The sequence below is a fragment of the Gorilla gorilla genome, chromosome 10 (genome assembly GCF_029281585.2).
Source record: "Gorilla gorilla gorilla isolate KB3781 chromosome 10, NHGRI_mGorGor1-v2.1_pri, whole genome shotgun sequence".
Classification (NCBI taxonomy): Eukaryota; Metazoa; Chordata; class Mammalia; order Primates; family Hominidae; genus Gorilla; species Gorilla gorilla.
Window position 1 is genome coordinate 78563339 of NC_073234.2, and position 22364 is coordinate 78585702.

A 22364-nucleotide genomic window follows, 5' to 3' on the forward strand; every position below is an offset into this window, starting at 1 on the left:
TTTTTTGTGGGTCATAAATTGTGTACCAGCATATTGCTGGTACACAATAACCTCTTGATGAATGGTATGTATTACTGCTGTTCTGGCAAGAAATCTCTTGGCACACTTTACTATAAAAGCAACCCAGTGACCTTATGGATTCTGTCGTGCAGCAAGCATCCAGGCAGAGGTCAAGATGCAGGTGGTCCTCTTCTTCCAAGAAGTCCTCTTGGATCCCTCCTCATTTGTCTTTGACATGCTGGGAAAGCAAGGGCCTATCATGTCCATAGGTAAAATGAAGTTACATCCCAAGCCCTCCCCTTGAGGCAAAGGATCCTGGTGTCTTTCTTTCCCCCACTTCCCAGTCTTCTCATATAGACAAATTAGGGGTGGGGAATGGGCTCAGGTCGTGCCTGGTGGTCATAGGCCTGTTCTAATAGAGTACACTAAGCATCATAATAAAGATGACTACACAGATCACTTGAAACCATTCAAGTCGGTGAGTTTTGGAATAGAAACTTGGATTGAGTCAGAAAGAATGAATGAAATTCTCCAGGCTGGCAGGAGGGAGGAGAAAGATTCCTCAAACAAAGACAATAGCATGCTCAAACCTAGACAAATGAAATGGCATGGGTGGTCTGGTCACTGTGGCTGACACATGGCTTGAAGGCAGATGAAGATCAACAGTGATTGTCATATGTGCCATTCTGAGACGTCTGGGTTTCATTCTCTATTCAGCTAGGACCCAGTGATGTTTTCAGTGAGGAAATAACACTCCCTGACTTGTGTTTTAGGAAGATCACTTTAATATTTATGTGGAGAATGGACTGGGATGATAAAAGACTGTACAGTAAGGAACTGTACAATGAGGGTAGACTTTGGAATAGTCAAGCAAGAAAAGAGTGTGAGCCTGAACTAAGGTAGCACTGGTATAAACGGGAGAAGGCAAAATTAGGAAATAGAACCAACAGAACTTAAATGAATGACCCTGAGGAATAAGGAAGAGAGAGAGGTTGAGGATTTTCTGAGTAGTCTGAGCAGACAGTAAACCAATTAAATATAATAACATTATATGTATTTCAAAAGGAAAATATTCAAACACAATTACGTCCAAAGACTTAAGGAAGCAGTCATGTGCTTGCACTTATTTGTAATAAATCTTTGCATTTAAGAGACAATTTATATTTGACATTTTTAAACAAAGGGTAATTAATAACTATATTCCTATTACTTAAAGTCACCTTGAATGTGTAACAGCTACCAATGCTGGGTCATCTTATTGGCAATGATATGCTTTTCCAAACTGGGGGATAACCCTTAAACATGATGTCATGTTCAATAATGTTCTCAACAGTGTCAGGTAGTTTCCCTTCAGTTTACACGGCAGCTGCATTCTTAAAAAATTTCATGTATGTTTAGGCAGTACAAGGGCCTATCATGTCCATAGGTAAAATGAAGTTACATTCCAAGCTTAGAAAATTGTAAGTGGCTTTTTTCACCTACAAGAATGGCTGGGGGGAACATTTGAAGTTGTACAGAACACAGGACATTTCTTTGTGTGAGACTGCCCTGTGCTCCACAAGATCCTTAGCATTCCTGCCTTCTCGCATGCTATTGTTAATAGCCAAGCCATTGTGAAACCTAAAATCACTGGGATGATTAAACATCTTCCCAGTGAATTTCCAAAACATTCTTAGGGAATGGTATCACACTGACCCCACTGAAAACTAGAGTGCTTGGGGAAAGTTCCAGAGAAAACACCACAGTTTCCTCTTTTCTTAGCAGCTGGGGAGACCATTTTAGCTCCGGGAAAAAAAAAAAAAAAAAAAAAAATCAACTCTTTAAAAAGAACTTTGATCCTGCTAGTTGAGAAATCTTCTTTGGTATGACTCAAACTGTACAAGACACACTGATGGCCAATCAAAAAGGATGAGAAGGAAAAAGACAGTATCACATCCATGCTTTCATTTTTAAAGTTTCATTTCTATCTCTGAGAGCTTGTGTTACCTTAGGCAATTCATGAACCGTAACAGGCATTTCTTCATGCCCTGAGTGTCCAGGGTAGAGCTGGGAGCAAGATATAGAGAATGGCTCTATCCTTTACTTAATGGGTGGGCCTCGCCCGCTGGTTTGTTGGATCCAGTATTGCTCTGGAGCCAGCTTTCACCAGCTTTTGAGAGCCAACCTAAATCTTCAGGAATTTTGTGAGCCAACTGACAATATGTTGGAAGCTTAAAATTGGCCATAGCAATAATATTTAAACCATGGAAATTGGCAAACACTAAAAATCAGGGCTCTCCCCACTCCCCAGAGCCAGTTGTTAAACATTTACCAGTATACTACTGGTTGAAGCGCTCCCCCATCCTGTAAGAAAGGGAGAGGTCGTCACCGGGGAGGCATTTTACAAATGCCCATAATCCTCTATGTTCTGTCGGCCTCATAGGCTGCTCATTATACCCTCATGCTTGGTAATAATGCTACAGTAATGTTACTTAGGGACATGCCGATGCTATTTTTCTGAAGCACCTATGCAAGCGTCTCATGGGTGGGCAGTCCCTGTGCTGGGCACTGACAGCCAAAATGGCTCACCCTAAATAGACACCTCTGGAAAATCCTAACATCCCCATCTGTGAAGGAATGCATTTCATTCCTCCCCTCCTAATCTTCTTACGGTAGCTAAGCTTTAGTCAAAGCTTCAGCTTAGACATAAACACTAATTCACTCACTCTTCAATCAATCTGCCACTATGGCAAGACCAAGCTTGGGGAAAAGCCACGGTAGCCTCAAAAGCAACTTGAAACTGACAAATCCCTTAGCTTCAGTTTCTGGGCCAAAAAGAGTTAAGAGTTTGTCAGCTTCAAGTCACTAGAGGCTTTAGAAGTCAGTCAAATCTGCCGACTCAACACATTTTGCTTTAAATAGGAAAGATGCCAACTGAAGCTGAATGGTAAAAGAGATTTCCAGGGACTGGTAAAACTAAGGAGAAGGGAGGAGAAAAGAATATGTAGTGATAGTAATAATTCCTTTTTCAAACAATGTAACAGTACTTTTACTATATATTTCTTCTCCTTTTTGCAGTATGTCCTCTGCATTAAGTTATTATTTTGGCCATTTTAACAAGTGGCAAAATTAGAATGGTCAGATAAATTTCCCCATGCATTTGGGGAAATTGGAACTAAAATCCTGGTCTGCTGATATCTTCCTCTCAATCATTCTTACTCTAGATATGTGTTTCCCATTTGGTAACAGGAAGATAACATAACTAAAACATCCCTTGAGCCACATCCATACTTAGGCTTTTATGCACATGAATCTGTTTAAAAAAATAGTTGAAAATAGTCAGATATCCATTTAGTTCAAGTGAATTCTAGCACTAAAAATATATATAATCTGTGATAACGTCATATGCCATTATCTCCTTGTATACTTTTTTCTTTTTCCAGCTTTACTGAGGTATAATAAAATAGGCATACTATAAACACAGTAGGTACGCAATCTGATGTTTTGATATATGTAAAACCCATAAAATAATTACCACATTTAAGAGAGTCAATACAGTCATCCCTCAGTATCATTGGGGGATTGGTTCCAGAATCTCCCTCAGGTACCAAAGTCCTCAAATGCTCTATTCCCTTATATAAAATGCTGTAGTATTTGTGTGTAACCTATGCACATCCTCCCATATACTTTAAATCATCTCTGGATTACTCATAATACCTGATACAATGTAAATACTATATAAATAATTGTTAGGCTATGTTGTTTAGGGAATAATGACAAAAAAGGTCTGTGCATGTTAAATATGGACACAAATTTTTTCCAAATATTTTTAATCCACAGTTGGTTGAATTCACTGATGCAGAATTCACAGATGTGGAGGGGCGACGGTATGTTCCACACATCCAAAATTCCTCACGTCCTTTGTAATTCCTCTCGTCTACCCCTTCCCACACATTCACCCCAGGAAACAACCGATCTACCTTCTGTCAATGAAATAAATTTTCATTTTTAATGTTTTGTAAGCATAGACTCATACAATATGTACTCTATGTCTGACCTCTTTCATTCAGCATAATAATCTCAAGATATCGCCATGTTGTTGTATTACCAATAGTTCCTCCCATTGTGTTGCTGAGTAGCATCTCATTATATGAACATGACAATTTGTTTATTCATTCACTTATTGTTAGGCTTTTGATTTTTTTCCAGTCTGAGGCTATTGTGAACAATCATGCCAAAGGGTATCTATTGACATATGATTTTAATACCTCAGAGTGGAATGCCTAGGTCTTCTGAGAAGGTATGTTTACCTTTTTAAGAAACTGCCAAGCATTTCCAAGCTGGCTATGCCAATTTACATTCCCAACACCATAGTATGAGAATTCCCATTCCTTCACATTCTGGTCAACACTTGGTATATCAATCTTTTTAATTTTAGCAGTGCTAACAAGTGTGCAGTGGTATCTCATTATGGTTTTAATTTGTATTGCCCTAATGAATAATGATATGAAGCATCTGTTCATGTGCTTGTTTCAAATCCACATATATTCTTTGGTTAAGTCTATCTGCTGCCCATTTTTTGTTGTGTTATTTTTATATTATTGACTTTTGAGAGTTCTGTGTATATAATGGATACATGTTCTCTAGCAGATATATTCTTTGCAAATATTTTCTTTCAGTCTCTGGCTTGTCTCTGCATTCTCTTAATATCCTTTGGCAAGCAGAAGTTTTTAATTTTGATGAGATCTAATTTATCCATCTTTTTGTTTTATAGACCAAACCTTTGGTGTCATATCTAAGAAATCTTTGCCCAACCAAGGTCACGAAGATTTTATTTATGTTTTCTTTTACACGTTTTAGAGTTTTAGGCTTTACATTTAGGTTTATGATTCAATTTGGGATTCTGAGTTAATTTTTATATATAGTTTAAGGTTTGGATTGATGTTTGTTTGGTTTCTTTTGCACGTAGATGTCCTATTGTTCCAGCACCATTTGTTGAAAAGACTATGCTTTCGCCACTGAATTGTCTCTGCACCTTTGTCAAAAATCAGTTGTCCATGTATATGTGGGTCTTTTTCTGTACTGTGTTCTGTTTCATTGACCTATTTGTCTATCCTTATGTCTTTACCATTGTCTTAGTTAGCCCGGGCTGCCATAACAAAATACCATAGACTGTGTGGCTTAAACAAGAAAAAGTTATTTGCTTACATTTCTGGACGCCAGAAGTCTGAGACAAGGATGCCAGCATGGTCAGTTTCTGGTGAAGTCTCTTTTCCTGAGTTGGAGACAGCCTAGCTTCTCATGGTATTCTCACATGGCAGAGAGAGAAAGAACAAGCTCTCTGGTGCCTCTTCTTATAAGGGCACTAATCTCATCATAGGACCCCACCCTTTGGGCCTCAACATGTAAATGGGGGCGTGGGGGTGGGGACACAAACATTCAGTACATAAAACCATAGTATTCATGCCCTGAGAGTCTGAGGGTAGAATAAGAAGAAGGAAAGATGTAGTAATAGTGATAATTTCTACTTCAATCCAACAGTGCTTTTACTAGATATTCCATCTCCATAACTGATTACTTTATAATAAATCTTGACATCAGGTGATATTAGGCTTCCAATTTCTTCATGTTGACTATTCTAGGTCCTTTGCCTTTCCACATGAATTTTAGAATCAGCTTGTCAATTTTGACCCAAAAAGAGACCTGCTAAGCTTTAATTGGATTTGTATTAAATCTTTAGATCAATTTGAAGAGAATGACAATTGAATTGTATTTCTATATGTGTAAGAAACACTCAAAAATTAAAAATACCACATGCAATACCACCGAAACTATGAAATACTTAAAAATAAATCTGATAAAAGATGTGAAAGACTTGTACCCGAAAACCACAAAACATTGCTGAGAGAATTACAGAAAACCCTAATAACTGGAGAGCTATATCTTGTTCACAGGTCAGAAGACTCAATATTGGAATGATTTCTTCTTCCCTTTAATAATGGAAGCTGCTGCATTTTTATTTTTCTTGGAGATAGGTGAGGCCATTTGACTCTGATCTGCCTAAAAGAATCTCAGCAAAAAAGTGTGTATTATCTCCAGATCATATCTTTTTCTGTTTTTCTTTTCCCATGGGCTGGTCCAGATGAGGACAGCACCATAGGGTAGTGCATTTTCAAGTGTACTTCCCTGACCAGCAGCAACAGCTTCCCCCGAAAGCTTGAGAATGCAAATTCTCAAGCCCCACCCCTGAACTGTTCAATCAGGAACTCTGGAGTTGGGGCCCAGCACTGTGTTTTAAAAGAAAAACCCTCCAGGTGATCCAGGCACAGACTGCAAAGTATCAGTTGGAACACGGTTGGCTGAATATGTTTTTGGAGCAGTCACCTACTCTCCCAGGACGGTCTCCACCCTCTTATATGATGGAGAAATAAACTTGTCTTGCTTGAGACTCTGTAATTTTTGTCACCTCATCTATCTCTAATTATACCTCCATTGTGCCTGTCTGTAATATTATCCTGACCTTGTATAGACAAGTTTCTTTCAGGACATACGGTTTATCTCAAAGATAGTATCAAGATTACCACTACATGTCAAGGTTAGTATTTGCCTATACTGAGGGACACATCATAATAATTGGTAGTACCTTTCCTATATAACTTGTGATGTTTTGATAAGCTGGATGAACAATAAAGTGACATAATGTGCTATATTCAAAGAGATAATTTTATAAATTGTCATATATGTTAGTCTTAAAAATTATGAGACTTACATATTTTCCCTTTTTGCATAATTTTCTTTTTCTCTAAGTTTGAGGAGAAAATATGGGATTTTTTTTCCTCTCCAAACTATTTACTTTTTCTAATCTGCTCCCATCATGTAGGTACTTTAGTTGTCAATAGCAGCCAGAATTACCCTGAAGACTTGTTTAAGGGAACTGAAAAGGTGTGAACAGCCCTAGTGCTGAAAGTAAGAAAAATAATATCTTAAATAATATTCACAGTTGACTGTTCTTCAAGCAAGAAAAATGAGAAAGAATTATGACCTGGAAAAAATCATTTATTTTATATATAAAATTATATATAACATAAAATATATGTTATTTTATATACAAAATTATATATAACAAAATATATAATATTTTATACTTCTTATATAATCTGATCTATATAGCTCAAAATACATATGTGTGTGTGTGTATTTTACACATATATATAGTAAAAGTACACTGCAATAACTCTTGGAAATTTTTCAATGGTTCATCATGAAACACTTCTTACAGTGTTTCAATAAGCCTGTCTAAGTTGACTTGAGTACTTCCTGGTGATAGGAAAATTCAAGTGTTCGCAACTCATTCAGTATTCTACTTATTTGCTAAGCACCTCCTCTGTATCAGACAGCCTCTTCAATTTTTGAACAGCCATAATTGTTTAAAAGTTCTAACCCACATTAAGATGAAATCCTCCTGTAAATAGCTTCAACAGAGCTCCTTGCAGAAACACACTGTGCTAGGAGCTGGGGATAGAGACACAACTGCCTTCAGGGAACTCACGGTATCCTGGAGGTAGGGAGAGAGGGTCTGATGACAGAATTAATAAATGCCAATGTATGGATGTACAGAATGCTTTGAGAAACTGGAGGAGGATGCCCTAAAAGATGAATAGGAATCAAAAGACAAACAACATTCCAGGTACCAGGAAGAGTATGGATACAGGCACAGAAGCATAGAAGAGAAGGACATTTAGGAAACCTCTAGTAGCTCTGTATGTCCAAAATTAAAGTTGTGGAGTACATGCTAAGACTGGCAAAAATCTGTAAGACACATATTAAGAAGAGACTTGTACATCACAATGAGGGGCTCAGACTTTATTCCCCAGGCAATGGGGAGTCAGTAGAAAATATTATGTGAACAAGTGATATGATTCGCTTTCTGATTTGAAAAATTATTGAGTGAAGTAAAGAGAATCAATCAGAGAAAAGAGAAAACATAAGAAAGAACAAGAGGATACCTGTAAACAGTGTATGAGTTTCTTCCCCACTCTTCCTCCTGCCCTCTCTCTGTTCCCTCCTCCTGCAAGAGAAAATATGTCTAGGCTAAGGTAGCAGAAGTGAGGATGTGGATGAATCAACAGATCCGAGAGATATGAAATAAGATTCTCATCAGTATTTAGTAATCAACTCAGTATGGGCAGTGAAGGAGAAGGTTGTAGTTCTGTCCCCTGGAGCATCGCAAAAGTCTTTCCTATGACAACCCTTCAGTCATTTAAGAATAATTATCACCTTCTTTCCTTCACCCCTCAAACAAACCAATTCTTGTCCTTCAACCTGGGTACAATAAAATGCCATTCCCCAGTCCCCCTATCTCCCAGTGTTTAAGTGGGTATAGAAGGTACGTTATCTAAAATTTCTCAACAACCTACTCAAAACTCAAGAAGTAGATAAATGTATTTCTCTCTAGCCTATAAGAATTCACACCAGCCAAAAGATCTCCCTCACTGTTCAGTTGTCAAAAAAATATATTAATGCTTCTAAATCAAGAACAAAAATAAAGTCACTCAAAAATAAAGTTTAACATTTCATATTTTTGGCACTTAAAATATTCTTCTATTTGTGCTTTCCTAACATGAGCATATGACTTGCAAAGCAAAGTAGCCATAAATCAGGCTACTCTAACACCCTCTTCACAGACATTTGTCAGGAAAAATAATTAGTATACTGGCTAAGAGAACACTAATAAAGCTGTGCATTGCATTTCATTTGGTCCTTATTCAACAACTGCAAAGAGTTCCAAAGAAAAAGACAAAGAAAATTAGAATTATTATTATCCTACACCCAGCTTTCCTGATGGAGCATATTTCTTGATGCTGGCAAAACTCCTGGACCTAATCTTTATTTTTTAACCTATTGATCCTTTTCCATTTAGTGACAGACTTGTTCTGCTACAAGGGATGGGTTTCCAAATTGGCCTGAGGGAGGCATGTGGGTTAGAAACAATATTGTCATTGGCCTAGTTTTGGCAGGATTGGTGGAAAGTCAGACAACTGTTATGTTTTGGAGTTGCGGGCTAATAGTGCCCTCTGTTTTCCATTTTTGCTCCCATCCACAGAATTACCAGATGGCCAAAAAGCCACTAGAACAGAAGTAATATTCCAATACAGTGGAAAAAGACCAATCCAGTAAACACTCTAACATCCATCCAGTGACTTAAAATAGCAATCTAAATGTTCTAAAGATGAAGGGGAAAAAAATAGAAAACATAGCAAAAACTCTTTAAGCCTGACTCCTTTCACCTGAATACATGGTCTTTTCAGAGTAATAAATTTACCGCAGATTCCAGCACCCTCAAAATGTCCCACCCATCTTCCCAAATGCCCAACTTGTAGCCCAGTTGGCCACAATTGTTCAAAAGATTTAGAAGACATTTCCTAAACTTCCCAGCGATTCTCAGTCAGTGGATCCAGGGTGGAGCATAGTAATCTGTAATTCTTTTTAAATACAGAATATGCTTATCAAGATGGTTCCTATTCATCTTGATAGAGGGTGATTTAATGCTGCTTCCTCCTGAAGGAACATTCTTCTGTAAGGCTTGCTTTTTCTCCTGTAGGCTGGCAGAGAACAGTGGAGCCACCAACACATAAAACTACTGTTTGTGCCTGGCTAAAGACCCTGGCGATTTTATAGCATCCTGGGTATTTCATATCCATGAAGTGCCTGGGGCTCTGCATCAGGCACTCCTTGTGTTTCCTCTTCTGGAGAGGGATAAAAGAGGTCTTTTGTGAGAGGCATGTTCTCATGGATATGTAGTCACCACTAGAAAGGGAAATACGTCATTTAAAAAAAATCTTTCCAAGTGATTCTGATGGTCACATTGGGGAACTATTTAAAGGAATCTTTAATGGTCTATCTGTAGGAGAAATTTTCAAATGAGGTGCTGGTGCTAGAAATGGAAGTCATTGGTTGGGTAACTTTTCAATTTTCATACATCCTCCGCTCCTACCTCCAAGTTTCTTCCGTGCTTTCTGCTGGAGAGGGAATATAGTACACGGGGTGAGTAGGAATTGAAAAACACTGTCTTTGGAATGGAGAGTCAGGGAACTGCCTGGAGAGAAACGAAGCAAAACAAAACAAAATGCTCTCGCTCTGATAGTGTGAACTAGTTGGGTGCAAATATAAAACAACTGTTATCAACACCCACCTCAACCCTGGTTCATTCTATGGGGCAAGTTCTTCCTCTGCTCCTGGAAGAAATTCTGAGAAGGTGAAACTGGTTTTTCCTGGCATTTTCAGATAATAAAATCATTTTGCCTGAAAGAGTCTCATGTTACAATTAAAAGTCAAGTCAAAAACCATAGAGTTTAAAGTTAAAATTTCTCTCCTCTCCGACTGGGGATCTCCTCCCCCAGTTTGGGCCTGCACCTTCAACCTCTTCTTAGTTTCCCCTCCTGCTTCTCCATCTCTTCTCCCTCACTCAGTAAGCATCCTGTCCCCCATGCAAGATTGACAGTGGGACTAGGGGCCGGGGTAGGAAAGGAAGAGAGGTAAGGTTACAGAGAGAAAGGTCTTACCTGACCAATATTGATGCAACCTGACCCTCTTTCCCCCTGGCTGGTTAATTCTTGCTCATGAGATGCATTAAGCGTTCTTTGAAGAGCTCCTGTCATCGCTGCAGATGTCTCACCTACAGAACTAGGTGGATTCATTTCCTCTAGCTGGTGATTCACAATTCCCTGAGCACCTGACTTTCACTGTACATCTTCAGCCTTTTCTATTGAGGTCTCCTTGCCTTCCCTCTATCAGGTACATGGGCAGGGCTTAGGGCAGTTTAAGGATGGCTTTCTCTCTCACTTGTTGCCCACATTTGATCCATGAAAAAGACTCATGTGTCATTCCCTGTCGCACCAACAAAGCAGGAAGCTTTGGCCAGAGCATCTTGCTTTTAGGTGCTTTAACCATGTGTCAGATACCAGTCCACTGTATCCCCCAAACAGCAGGGAATCCTATCAGAAACCTCAGTTTATCCCTGGGAAGCCTATTTTGCTTGACTTTAGGTGAGGAGGAAGCCTCTTCCTCTTACTCCATAGCCATGAAGGCGGGGTATCAGCAGCATACTAAAAACTCTAAGATTTTTTCTTTAATCTCCAATCAGTATCTTTTGATCTCTTCCATTTCTTTCACAGATTGAATATAGGTGATCTGCAAAATCAGTTTATAGCACCATCTTCTGAAAATGTTACATGGTACAACTATTGTCTGGAGGCCTTAGATGAAACAGGGATTTGGAGAGTCCCATTTTACATTTTGATGGCTAAAGCCCTAGTCCTTTGGACTGTCACACCAAGACGGTCAATGGATTTCCATTAGAGGATCTGAACATGCCCTGTATTCCAGTTGGCTCTTTGACATTCAAAGTCTGGGCAGACTGGCAGGCCCCATTTGCCAAGGAGCAATTACTTCTGTAGTAATTAGGTCTGAAATCATGTTGCCTGTTTGAATCAAAAGCAGTTTTCTGCACAAGATAACATTCAACCAGTGCAGACACGGAAGAGTAAATAAACAACCCATGTGTCTTCAACCAGGCACAGCACTGAATTTTACAGCAGTTAAAGATTCTAAGGGTATTAAAGATTACAAGAATGTAATCATACCAATACCAAAGAGATTTGTTAATTAAAGCCAAAATCTGGAAGTATAAGCTGAAGTTATTATTGTTTATATTATAATAGAAAAGAAAAAGAGGGACAAAGAAGGAAAAAGAGAAGAAATCTTAAATGGCAAACTGAAAAACAAAATCATAAACATGTAAATATATCAAGGATTCTAAAAATCAACTAGTTTAATACCTTCATCTTACATAAAATAATAACAATAGTAACAAAAAACCCTACTGCGCATTTGCTATGTTTTAAGCACTTCATAATAATGTTATCTCATTTAATCATCATATATGAAAGGCTGTGGTAGATTAAATTATTGCTCTCGGGTCTTCACTCCCTCCCTTTTTCTGCCATGTAACTTTCTGATGCACTGTAGTGGGCAGAGTACATTTCTCCACCCCATTGATACTGGGCTTGACCACGTGACTAGCATTGATCAATGAGATGTTAACACATGTCACACAAATACAAGAGTAAAGTCTGTTTTCTAATTTTGTAAATTGTGTAATTTGACTTGTCATCTTGCATTCCTGAGATTGGTGCTGGACAAGGACAATGAAGAAACATACGGAGCAAACCTAAACTCAACCTGGAGCCTAGGGCCAAGGCTCACCAATGACATCCTGAAGCAGATCTACCCCAAAACACTTGCAGGCCCATGAACCAAGAAAACTAACGCTTGTGGTAAGCCACTGAGTTCTGGACAGTTTGGTATACGGCATTATTTTAGCAATGGCTGACTAATACGAAGGTCTAGACAAAGAGAAAGAATGTCTGCTTATTACCAAGGCTGAAATAAATTTTAAAATCCTCATATTCCCAGTTTTCTTTCATACTGCTTATTTGTCTCAGTTTAGATACCTTAGCTCTAACCTGTGCTCTTGCTGGAAGTTAAGGATTTTATTTGAAAAAGAGTTCTAAGAGTAACTCACAGAAGCTCTGAATTACTAAAAGAGCTAAAAGTTTACACACACTCACAAACACAAACACACTCACACGAACCTTTTTGTGGGTGCTTGCTTCATCTGAGATGTAAAGACAAACAAATGGACATCTATAATAGGTCAGCTTCAGGATGAACAATGTTAAGCTGACAAGGGTTTTTTATGCAGAATGTACCATCAACTCCCAGGACTAGAAGCATATAAAAACCTAGGCATTGGCCGGGTGCGGTGGCTCACGCCTGTAATCCCAGCACTTTGGGAGGCCAAGGTGGGCGTATCACGAGGTCAGGAAATCGAGACCATCCTGGCTAGCAAGATGAAACCCCGTCTCTACTAAAAATACAAAAAATTAGCCAGTCGTGGTGGCAGGCGCCTGTAGTCCCAGCTACTCGGGAGGCTGAGGCAGGAGAATGGCGTGAACCCGGGAGGCAGAGCTTGCAGTGAGCCGAGATCACGCCACTGCACTCCAGCCTGGGCAACAGAGTGAGACTCCGTCTCAAAAAATAAAAAATAAATAAAAAAATAAAAGAAACCTAGACGTCAATCAATGGGTGTTTATTGAGTGCTTATACAATATTAGGCTGAGGGAAAGGTGGCACTTGGGAGTGGGGGTTTGAGGAGTGGCTAAAAATAAAAATATGACAGAGACCTTCCCCTGAGAAATTTTATTCTCATTCTAACAGGAACTCATAGTTTCAAACTCCAAAACACTCAGATCTGCATGGGAACTCATAATCTGTTTCAAAAATAAACGTCAAATTTGCTAACAAACAAAAACATCTACCCCACCCCCCCGACAAAAATAAATTCTATGGCAAACATTTACTCAATGCGAAAAAAGTAAAAGCATTAACTTTAAAATTAGAACTAAGACAAAAATGCCTGCTATCACTATTTATGTTCACTTTATACAAGATATCAGAGCCAGTAAAATAACAAAGGAAAAATTAGTCAAAAGTGTGATAACAGGGCCGGGCGCAGTGGCTCACACCTGTAAATCCCAGCACTTTGGGAGGCCAAGGCGAGCACATTTTCTGAGGTCAGGAGTTCGAGACCAGCCTGACCAACATGGTGAAACCCCGTCTCTACTAAAAATACAAAATTAGCCAGGCATGGTGGCACATGCCTGTAATCCCAGCTACTCAGGAGGCTGAGGCAGGTAAATCGCTTGAACCTGGGAGGTGGAGGATGCAGTGAGCCGAGATCACGCCATTGCACTCCAGCCTGGGAAACAGAGCGAAACTCTGTCTCAAAAAAAAAAAAAAAAAAAAAAGTGTGATAACTGGAAAAGAAAAACCAACAACAACTATTATTTACAGACTATATGGCTGTATATATAGAAAACTAGAAAGAATATATAATGTTGGAACCATAAAAAATTTTAAATAGCCTGGTATAAGATTATTGGTGTGAAGATCAATATTAAAAAGGCAACTGCATTTTATTTTTTTATTAAGTTTTTAAAAAACTTTTACTTTAGGTTAAGGGCTACATTAGCAGGTTTCTTATATAGGTAAACTTGTGTCATGGGGGTTTGGTGTACAGATTATTTTATTACCCAGGTAAGAAGTACAATTATAGTTTTATATACCAGAAATAGGCCTTTAGAATGTATAATTTTTAGGGCCAGGTGTGGTGACTTATGTGTGTAATCCCAGCACTCTAGGAGACCAAGGCAGGCAGATCAGTTGAGGCCAGGAGTTCAAGACCAGCCTGGCCAACATGGTGAAACACTGTCTCTACTAAAAATATAAATATTAGACAGGTGCACTGGCATACTCCTGTAGTCCCAGCTACTCAAGAGGCTGAGGCGTGATAATTGCTTGAGCCTGGGAGGTGGAGGTTGCAGGGAGCTGAGATCACACCACTGTACTCCAGCCTGGATAATAGACTATGAATCCATCTCAAAAATATAATATGTAAATAACTTTTTAAAATACCACTTAAAATCCAACAATAAAAGAAAGTTGTGTGAATAAACTTAACAAAAGCTTTCCAAGATTTCTATGAAGAAAAACATAATACCTTACTGGAAGGTATGAAAGATAACTTACATAAATTAGAGACATACCATGTTCATGAATTATATGAATGGGTATGTATTATAACAATGTTAATTACCCCTAATTATTCTATACATTCAATTTAATTTCAGTCACAGTCCAATAAGGTTTTTAAGGGACATTAAAAGCTAATTTAAAAAATCTCATGTAGAATTAATGGACAGATAGAAAGATGGATAGTTATGTGACAAGGAAAAATAATAAAATGTGAATTATAGAATCTAGGTGGTGGGTTCATGAGTGTTTGTTTACTGTAAAATCCTTTTAACTCTACTTTTGGACTTTTAATAGCAAAATGTTTCGGTGGGGCGAAAATCATTTTCTTAGCCAATAGCTAAGAAAAGCCCAGATGCTCCTAAAAAGGAAGAACAAAGTGCTTTACCACATGGGAAAACTTTGAGTGAAAGTTATTAAGACAGTGTGGTATTGGTGTGAGAACAGACAACTGAATCAACAGAATATGATACAGACCAGGCATCTATAAAAACCTAATTTATATCAGATCCGACATTAGAGATCACTGGAAAAAGGATAGACTATTCAGTAAATGGTGTGAGGAAAATTGGTTATCCATATGGAAAAGAAAACATTGAAGACAAAACTTTAAAACTTTTAAGAAAACGGTAAGAGAATGTCTTTTAAATATCTTTATAAAATAGAAAGTTTTTAATAGCAAAAAGGTATAACTCATAAAGGAAAAGACTGATCAAATTTATTACATTAAAATTTAAAACTGCTATTCAACAAAAGATGGCATCAAGAGAGTAAAAGATTATCCTGCAATCTGGAAAGAATTATTTTCAACTCATATAACTGAAAACAGATTAATATCCATATTTTATAAAGTACTCTTATAAATCCTTGAGAAAAAGACAAACAACCCTACAGCAAAAAATGGGCAAGTGCAGAAGGATGAAAGGATGAAAAATCTAAAAAGCCTATCCAGGAGGAAAGAAATACACAAACTCCGTTAGGAAAATTAACATTTTTAGTGGCCCTCAACCTTAAAAGAAGCTAAAACAAAAGTGGCACGTGCTTATGATATACTGTGGTAAATTTGCAAATCTCCAATAAATTATAATCTAGAAGCTTACAAACCACACAGGACTTCATGAAGACTTATTTATTACTCTACCAAAAAAAAAAAAAAGTATGAATTATGGCTAAGTATGCCTTTCTGTCCTCGGAAAGACAGGAAGGGAGACAAAATCCTAACCAAATGTCCTTTTTTTCTCCCTGCCCTTTCTTCTTTCCTTCCTTCCTTTCTTTCTTCCTTCATCCGTCTGCTCCTTCCTTTTCATTTTCCTTCTCTCCTCCTTCTATCCTTTCTCTCTGTCCTTCTGTACTAGTTTTCTAATACTGCATAACAAATTACAAAAAACTTATCTGGGTGCAGTGGTGCACATCTTTAGTCCCAGCTACTCAGAAGGCTGATGTGGGAGGATCATTAGAGCCCAGGAGTTTGAGGCCAGCCTGGGCAACATAGAAAGACCCCATCCCTAAAAACACAATAACAACAAAAACCCTTAACAATACAAAACAAAATTTGTATTTCACAAGGTCCGTGAGTCAAGAGGCCAGTAACAGATTAACTGGGCCCTCTGTTCAGGGTCTCACCAAGCTGAAAGTAAGCTGTCAGCCAGTGCTCTGATCTCATCTGTGACACAGAGTTCCCTTCCCAACTTATTCAGATTGTTGTCAGAATTTAGTTCCTTTCATCGATAGGACTAAGGGTCCAATATACTTGTTTGGTGTTGGCTAGGAGTTAACTCTCAGCTCCTAGAGACTGCCCTCAGGTCCTAACCCTCCTACAAGGTGCAGCTTACTTCCTCAAAGACAGCAGGAGAATCTTTCTCATGCTTCAAATCTCTCTAACTTCATTTAAGAGCTCACCTGATTAGGTCAGGCCCTCCTAGGATATCCCTTTTGATTAACACACATTCCACTGACTAGAGACCTTAATTAAGCCAGAAACCACAACTTACTTAAAATGCCTGCAGCATAAAGTGACAGGTGGCCATGAGTAGGAGAAAGCTAGAGAAATAAAGGCCGAATCACAGAGGACTTTACAAACCACATATGGAATGTGACCTTCATCCCAGCAACAGTTAGAAACCAATGAAGGGCTCGAAGGTTTTTAAGAACAAAAATGTCAGAATCAAATGGTCAGATCTGTACTTTAGAAAGATGGCTCCTAGGGGGCAGTAAGAAGGAGAAAGAGGGAGGTTCCACTTGAACATGTATTTGTGGGATGGAAGGGGAGCATGCGACAAAAATAACTCTGGAAGCTGCCCTCCAGATACTATGCCACGCCCTTAGAAATTCTTTAATTTGAAAAACAATTGCTGGGCATCTATTCTACACCCAGAGACAAAGCTTATAACCAGAAAAACAATCATATGTCTGTCTTCTCCTAACATGCCACAAAAGTACATGCATGGCTTTTGAAAAAATAGTTGAGAGAGGGCAAAGGTCAATATGCAGAAGGGAATAAAATTTAGGGGAGAAGGTTAGCACACCAAAATGTATACTGTATCTTCACTTATGGTTTCCATTTAGGATAAAATATTCTTAAATTTTTTTGAAGTCAAAGGGGTACAAGAGACTTGGTCAGTTACAAAGACATTGGGTCCACAGGATAAAATTGTTTAGGGGAAGAACCAACATTCCAGAGAGTGAGACTCAGCAAAACTTTTCACATGGATCATCTGCATTATTTTAAGTAGTAAACTAAGAGCCAGAAGAGGTCAAAATGAGGGAGTGAACCGTACACAGCAGGGTTTGCAGAAAAAGGTCTCCTGATGAAGGGAAGACAGACTATAGCTCTGCAGAGAGGAGGGGCAAATCCTAGTAATGAATTTATCTCTATACGCGGCGTTCGATTCTTTCTCATTTGATTTGTCAAAGGGCTTAGGGGTTATCTTGTGATTGGAGAGCCCCGCATGTATAATAAATTGCTAACTTCATCTCTTGACTGACTTGTAAATCTTGAATCTTTTCAGGGATTAACTACTTGCTAAATTCATTTATCAAAATTAAAACTAGGTTTTCAGAATGCTGCCCTCCAAATCCCAAGAAACTACGAAAGATTAACCTTTTGCAGAGCCTTCCAGGCTGCGCACCAGTGGGTGACATCAACACAAGTGATTAATAGTAGGTATCTAAGGTCTGGGGGAGATGCTGACAGACATTCCCCCCACATGATGGCATAAGTCAGCTACTAATCAACCTAAGAAAACACACACCCTGATACTCTTCATACTAATGAAGCATTTCCGATTAATATTTAGAACATCTATAGGAATTCTGTTTTGCACTAGAACCAGAGGTTTTAACAAGTGTATCAAACCTCCTGAATGTTGTAAAACAGAATTCATTAACTCAGCCATTTTTAGTCATTCTAGAAGCATCAGGAGCAGCGGCAGCATTAAACCACAAATCCAGAGTTGTAGCTATTCCGTGATGCTGTTTTGAAAACAGAGCTTTCGCTAACATTTTTTATACCAGGGATCCTTGCACCATTTGAGCCATATACAACCCATGTGCTCATCATAAAGAAGCGCACCCCTCTCTGTTGTCTTTCTCCCTTGTCTATTTACAGCCTGTGGTGTCATCTTGAGGCCTTAGAAGCATTTCATCCAAATATCCACATTCATGCAAAATGTTCCAACACCTTCCCAGTACAATCCTTGACATTTTCTCTTCCCTCCCTGAGTGGCACATGCTGTGAACCTGCTCCTCCTTGCATCTGAAATGGCAGCTGGGCTAGTTAATGGTCCCCTCAGAGCCTCTACCTCCATTATTCCTCTAAAACAAACTCTTTGCCCCAGTTCATAACAGCCATGATGATGCCCTAAAGAAAGTGACACTGAGACTTTGACTCCCACTAAAGGGTACAGCTTAGACCCAGATGGAGGTATAAAATGGCATGAGGGCCAGGCATGGTGACTCACGCCTGTAATCCCAGAATTTTGGGAGGCTGAGGCGGGCAGATCACCTCAGGTCAGGAGTTCAAGACCAACCTGGCTAACATGGTGGTCTCTACTAAAAATACAAAAATTAGCTGGGCATGGTGGTGCATGTCTGTAATCCCAGCTACTTGGGAGGCTGAGGCAGGAGAATCACTTGAACCCAGAAGGTGGAGGTTGCAGTCAGCTGAGATCGTGCCATTGCATTCCAGCCTGGGTGACAAGAGGGAAACTCTGTCTCAAAAATTAAAAAGTAAAATAAAATAAAAATAAAATGGCATGGGCCATTTTATTTAATACAATATCAAAGTATTCCCAGATTCCCTTAACTGTACTTCATGGAATTACTCCCTCTGAATTTTCTAAACCAGTGGTGAGCAATCTTTTCTTTTTCCCTTGGGGACTACTAGCTTACAGGATAATCATTTAACAGGGGATCGTAAGAATACAGGTCATACTAATTCCATTCATTTTATAAGCATCTGATAAAGCCAGGATTACTGAGCATTTATGGCTACCATGCACCGCGTGAAGCAATTTATATATATTATTTCTACCAGTCTTTACAACAATTCTCTGAGATATGTTCAATTACCAACATCCATTTAAATATGAGGAGACTGAGGCACTACAGCGTAAGTAACCTGCCCAAAGCTAGCGAGTGCCAAGAGCGGGTCAGACCCTGGGCTGCCTGGACCCAAAGCCTGGGCTGTCCTCACTGATGACTGCCTTCTCTTTCACCAATGGTGAAGCCCACAGTAGGCCCTGGAGTCACGTGCATGACGAGTCACATGGATGCATAAGATAATATTTCTGCTCCATCACCACCTGGGGCTTATATTCCAATAAAAACAGGTTAAAACCTATTACAGAGCTAAGAACAGAGTTATAGTCCAGCATGGAGGATGCAGATATGAACTAGCCTAGAAGACTGAAGAAATATTCCCCAGAGGAGTGACCTTCAAGCCGTGAACGTGGTAAGAGTATTCAAAGCGGAACAGGCACCATCCTAAAGCACACTGTTAGAAAAGGGCACGTGCTAGGAAAGGCAAGCAGCTTGACCTGACTGTAATAGCGGCAATAGAGGCAGGAAGAGGAAAGGAAGGAAGAGGAGGAGAGTGACAGGAAAAGGTTAGGTTAGGCCCTAGTGGCAATGCTTAAGAGTCTAAATATTATTTTTCAGGTAAGGACACACATTGTTTCTGAGCAAAAGCATTGCATTATGAAGCCTGACTTTTGGGGGTTTTTAAAGGAATACTAACCACGTGGAAGTGTGGTAGAGAGAAAGGCCAGAAGCAGAGACACCTGTTTGGAGTCCAGGACAACAGTGAAAGCAGGTGGAAAGGCAACACCAGACAAGGTACATGTCAAAGTGTCTCCAATGGACTTATCACCATATTTTATACCATGTACTTATTTATTGATTTGTTTATTTTCTGTCTCCCACAAAATTATATGCTCCATGAGAGTAGGGATTTTTGCTGAATTCTTAGTGCTGAGGACATTGCCTTACAGAACCTCCATAAATGAAGTAAACTAAAAGGAGTTTAGGGGTTGGTTGGATTTAATACACGAGAGAGTGGAGTGACTGACAGATTGCTATAAAATTTCTAGCCTGGGAAACTGGATGGATCATGACAGAGATCAAGAATACAAGACAGAAAGGTTTTGAAGTATCTACAGGATTCCAGATTGACATATGTGGAAAGCTGTTGGAAGTTTGGGACTGGAGCACAAGAGAAAGGTGGAGACTGGTTTCAGAGATTTTGGGATCTTCAGTATAGAGTTAGAGATGGTGCTGAAGCTATGGAAGCAGAAAAAAAAACAGACAGAGCCTACGAGGAGAACAGGGGAGAGGAGCAGAAAAACTATGAGCAAACACAACATTTATGAGATAGGAGAAGCCAGCAAAAGAAACAAGAAAGAAACAATGAGAAAGATAAAAGAACTGGGAGAGAAGGGTGTTCCTGAAAACACCAGAGGAAAGCGTCCTGAAAAGCAGAACCCAATGCATTTGGGGATAATCAGATGTGCTATTGACTATACATAGGTAAAAGAGAAAGAAGATAGAAAATAGACCATCTGTATTTAGAAACCAGATGATCATTACAATCTTTATAGAGGACATTGTGGGGCATGGAGGGGAGGACTCAATGTGAATTGCTGAAAGTTACAGAGAAGGCAGGAATAGGGCTACCACCAGCTCACTAACCCATTTGTGCAAATTAGAGAAAAACACCCCTTCCTGGCAGAGGCACAAAGGCACAGAGGCTGACAGGTGGAGCACCCCTTCCTCTTGAGCTGAGTTCCTTTGTGCAGAGTGTAGCCTGTCCAACATCATGCAGTGGCCCTTGCCGGAATTTAGACAAGGAATTCGTTTAAAATAGTGAGACCAGAATGCCAGGACCAGTGAAGAAGTCAATCTGAGATAATGAGAAAAGATGGAGTATGGTACAGGAGGAGATAGAAAAATAAAATGCACCTCAGAGTTTAAAAAGCATGGTAAATGTTTGAAACAGAAAAATATAAAATTTATTAGAGGCAAGAAAAATGATGATCTAACCCATATTGATAGTTCACCTGAGGCTAAATACTAGTGCCACAAATTGTACAGGTATATAATTTTTTTTTCCTGCAACGTTCAGAAGCCCAGCAACAGGAACAAAGAAAGCAAGTTGTTAGCTTCATCTTAAGTTTTTTCGGAAAATTACAAAATGCTTCACTACCCATTTTAAAAGTTGACAGCAATCAGAAAAATCCAGACAGAAGGAAACTACAGAAAAATAACTGTTCCCTTAACAAATAAATTGCAAGTTGAAAAAAAGAGACAGAAAGTGGAAACCTGTAGAATAAAAAATATTAAGAGAAAAACCAACCAACCACAAATTGAACTTTATTTGAATGCTGATTCCGATGGACACATTATAAAATTATTTTTAATTGACATTAAGGGGCAGTTGGAAATTGGAACTTTAACTGGATTTTGTGATACTAAGAAATTGTTACTAGTTTTAGGAGCAATACTGGCATCATGATTAGGTTCAAGAGTCCTCACGAATGATAGACATATACAGATATATTTATAGATGGACTTGTTACTGAACTAGAACTTGCTTTCAAATAAAATAGGAAGCAGGAAAGTGAGTGGAATACAGGTGAAATAAGAGGGGCCATGAACTTATGACCTTGAATCTGGATGACTGACCTATGGTAAAGGCTGTGATTGGTTCCTATGATAGGTTTATAAGATTTATTATACTATTCTGTGCACTTTCATATAGGTTTTAATTTTTCTATAATAAATTCTGTTGAATGTAGTGACAAAACTAAATTCTATTCAGTGAATAATGGAAAAATTCCACTAGTTCTAGTGATGGCCAGTTAAGGAGATAACATAAGTGACGGAGAGAAAAAATGTCAAAAGAGGGATACATAAATTAGAAAATAGCAGAAAAATGAAAAAGACAAAATACAGACAGATAAAGCCATAAACACGAACAGAAAAAGAGGGCACTATCAGAGTGAAAGCAACATGAATTTAAAGACTAAAAAACAGACGTGAAATTACATTACCACCTTGTGGTCTTTTAGGATATTGCCCCTAAATACTCAAACGATGATGTTTTTTCACACCTGTAGGCATTTGTGGGGATATCGTCCCTATGCTTGAGCCAGGTGTAATTTAGTTAAAGGCCATATCTAAGCTTCAGATTGGAGATTTCTCATTTGTGATATAAACTTTTTTGACTCTTCTAATAT

The 22364-nt window shown here is 38.8% G+C and overlaps 1 long non-coding RNA gene and 1 pseudogene across 1 annotated transcript in view; both read right to left on the bottom strand.

Annotated features, from left to right (window-relative positions):
* Nucleotides 1-22364, bottom strand: part of LOC134756571 (uncharacterized) — a 49764-nt gene that overhangs the window by 17861 nt on the left and 9539 nt on the right. The gene's annotated exons all lie outside the window — the stretch shown is intronic.
* LOC101136337 (small ribosomal subunit protein eS27-like) lies at nt 9522-9762 on the bottom strand (annotated as a pseudogene).